The sequence below is a fragment of the Labrus mixtus genome, chromosome 7 (assembly GCF_963584025.1).
Source record: "Labrus mixtus chromosome 7, fLabMix1.1, whole genome shotgun sequence".
NCBI lineage: Eukaryota > Metazoa > Chordata > Actinopteri > Labriformes > Labridae > Labrus > Labrus mixtus.
Genome location: NC_083618.1, coordinates 8,239,396 through 8,242,711, shown reverse-complemented (window position 1 = coordinate 8,242,711; position 3,316 = coordinate 8,239,396). Strand labels below are relative to the sequence as shown.

At 37.5% G+C, this 3,316-nt stretch overlaps 1 long non-coding RNA gene across 1 annotated transcript; it reads left to right on the top strand.

The window, feature by feature from the left end:
* The first annotated feature begins 231 nt into the window (after positions 1 to 231).
* On the top strand, positions 232 to 546 carry LOC132977319 (uncharacterized). Its single transcript, XR_009673806.1, has 2 exons — positions 232 to 355; positions 444 to 546. It is a non-coding gene; the product is annotated as an uncharacterized LOC132977319 (long non-coding RNA).
* Positions 547 to 3,316: the final 2,770 nt, after the last annotated feature.

The following is a 3,316-nucleotide window of genomic DNA, read 5'->3' as shown; positions in this document are numbered from 1 at the left end:
ATGACTATATTCATCTGAATAAAAGGTTGTTTCTTACCTTTTTATTTGCATGATTATCTGTGATTTAAGGATCTCCACTTCACCTTTGCAAGAGTTTGAGTAATTAGGGCCATTTTAAATGTTGGATTGCATACGTCCTAATGTGGCACAATGATGACTCTGTGGTGATTGGACATTTTTTTGTGTATTTTTCCTGGTCTGCTTTGGTTTTTTCTTTCAGAGGCTGGGCGTGGCTTATTGGCTGCTGGAGCTCTCTGCAATCACTCACCTTTTCGTCATCTGTAATCACCAGCTGCAGCATTTAGACCCTGGTTCACCTCTCCAAATCTGCCAGATTATTTCCGCCTACACTGTGGTAGAGCGGCTTTTCAGAATCAGTAAGACTTTTTGTGCTTTGGAATTACCTGGGACTAATTATCCCTTGTCTTCTTTTTTCCCCCCAGTGCCTCCAACCAACGAGCTCCAGCACCTCACCACCCAGCCTCTCATTCAAGCCTCACCAGCCTTCACCAGCCTCACTTCAATAAATACCCCTTTTACCCACAACCCTGTTTTCCGGTCTTGCTTTTGGGTCCACTTAAAACCCTTTTAAGATCATAACAGACTCACTTGCAATTTGACTTGATGTTGATGCCCGGATGGCCTGACTTATAGTGTTAAATTCAACATATCTGTTTAAAGAAGGAGGGGCAGCATACTATCTCCATTCACTGTTGCTGATAGAGCTCATTGAACAGTGCTGTACAGAAATGTGTCTTAGTTACTAGTGTTTTCTGTTTATTTTTGTCATAGTATTGAATTTTGTGTCATTTCTTGTTTAACCTGTTGCCCTTGCCCATGTACAGTTTTATATCTGAGACCAGTGTGTAATGTTTCCTGCTTTATTTTGTAGTTCTTGTCTTGTCTTACTTCCTCTCTTTGTCTGTTTTCCCTCCATTTTGATTGCCCTGATTGTCTTTACCTGGGTCACTTCTCACCTGTGCCTTATTAGTGTCTATTTCGTCTCAGTGTTCCTTCCCTTCATACATCAGACTACCTGTGTTTCTTCACTACGCTTTTCCTCCCAGTCTTTCTTTGTGACTTTTTGAGATTTTCGTGTGATTTTTTTGCACAGTTTTTCCGTGTATGGATTTTATGTTGGACATTGTATGATTTTGAGTTTTGGACATCCAGGAAAAGTACGCTTTTATTTTTGCCTTTTTGTTTAAAGAGGACATATTATTACCCTTTCTATACCTTTTCAACCAGTCCCCTGTGGTCTAAATGAAACATCTGTGCTGTGCTTTGGTCAAAATATAACATGAATCAAGCACCAGAGGAGGTTTTTGAGCCTGTATAAACCAGCTCTACCAGAACGCTCCGTTTTGGTATGTGTGTCTCTTTAAATGCAATGAGTTGAGGTAGAAATCAATCCTCTATAGCAAGACTAAAAATGGCAGACCTGCACAAAAGTTTTGTTCTAGGCTGGGGATGGAGTCCATGGGTGGAGATACCTGTGATACTGTATGCGATCTTCCTCCAACTACTTGATTTGTCAGACTGATGAAATCAAATATTTGATATAACAGCAGAAGTCCTGAAACTTTGTTTTTGATGTTAATCAACTAATTTCTTTTACTTTTCTAATTGTTTTAAATGTTTACCATCCTGCTGAACAACATGAAATAAGGATTAAGAGAATTGTTTTGTATTTTCAAGGGGTGGAATATTTAGTTGGGTTTTCTGCCTAAATTTGATTTTCAGTTAAAAAAAATTGTTCACATTGGCCTATGGTGAAATAAATATCCATTAAAAACACAAGAAAGTAATTAATGGCACAGAGTGTGTGAAGTAAGCAAACATGGTTTCTTCTTAAATGTGTTTAGCTTTTTACAGGACTCGTAGAAGAGACTCCCTCTTTGTCTCTGTGCTCCATAACTGACTGGAGCATAAAAATTCATTCTGATGGTTAATGTGCAAGGATACAACTCATTACAAGCCCAGTTGTCTGCCCACAAAGGACAATTCAAAGCAGTATCGTGTGTTCTTTTCCAAGGATAATGAGATATTTGCAGGATAGTACAGATTTGCTTCCTTTTCCAAATGACCTCTAACCCCATGACTGTCTGATATTCAGATAATCCACACCAAGGGGGAAACAGCTAGTCTTTTTTATTTCATTTAACATTATTTAAAACACCACAAAAGTTAAACATGTTTTATTTGGATTGTTATTGTTCCCCTTGAATGAGCCAATACTGAACCACAGCTCATCCATCTTCCATCTAGTTGCAGTTGGGCAGCTTTAGTCTGGGAAGTCAGTAGGCCAAGTATAATTAAGTTAATTTAATTTAGCCTGTTCAACAACAAAATGCTAAGAAATGCATTGAACATTTAAACAAAAATAATGAAAAGGATGTGAAGGGATTGGAATACTTTCAGTCTACTCTGAGCTATGAAGTCTACCTTAGAGTCTACTTAGATAAGTCTAAGTGTTATCAGTCTAAGTATCTGATTTTTGAAATACATTAAATGAGCATGTTCATTCACATTTCTCTTGAAACTGCATATCCAGCCTGGAACAAGTTATCCAAGCCTTTTATGTGTCTTGAGTAGGAGTTCAAGAATTCAGTCACTGTATGATTTTCTTGGGCTGCTTTTTGTGGCCATTGCTAAAGCTGAACATTTTTTTTCTAGAGGGCGCCAAAGAAATGTTACTACTTTACTTTTCAATCAGGATTTAGATTTTTTTATATTGCTAATGATTTTAAGGAAAACAAGCTTCATGATTAAGAGTATAAATGTGAACAATGCTTTGTAAGAACAAATACATACAACAAATCTGTTTCTCTCTCTCTCTCTTGTATGATAAGTAGAAGCGCAGTGAAGTTTAGCAGCTTTAGATGCACAATCCATCTTCTCCACATGGTGGTACTCTCACAGCTTGTAAAGGCACTTTAACCTACCATTGACAAGCATCCCTCGTACCCTGTTGAGAGCATAGAGAACATTTAAGAGAATTATGGTTCACAAAAATAAAGTTTAACAAAACAAAAAGTCAAGTAATAGAATCATATTATAGCCTTTATTGAATGAAAATTAAAATGTCTGTGTTCAGCTCCACAAGCCATGTATCCTTACTCAACTTTTTTGTTGTGTGCAGTCATTTCAAAACATTCAAAAGGTTTCCCTTCTCTCACGATGTGATCACATACTGTTTTGATGTGAGCAGCCAAAAGAGAAGTCAAAGTCATGAGACTTGATTACACAGAAAATAAACATCCCAGTCCCGTGCAGTCATGACCTTTGGCTCTCACTGCCAGATAAAGTAATTACA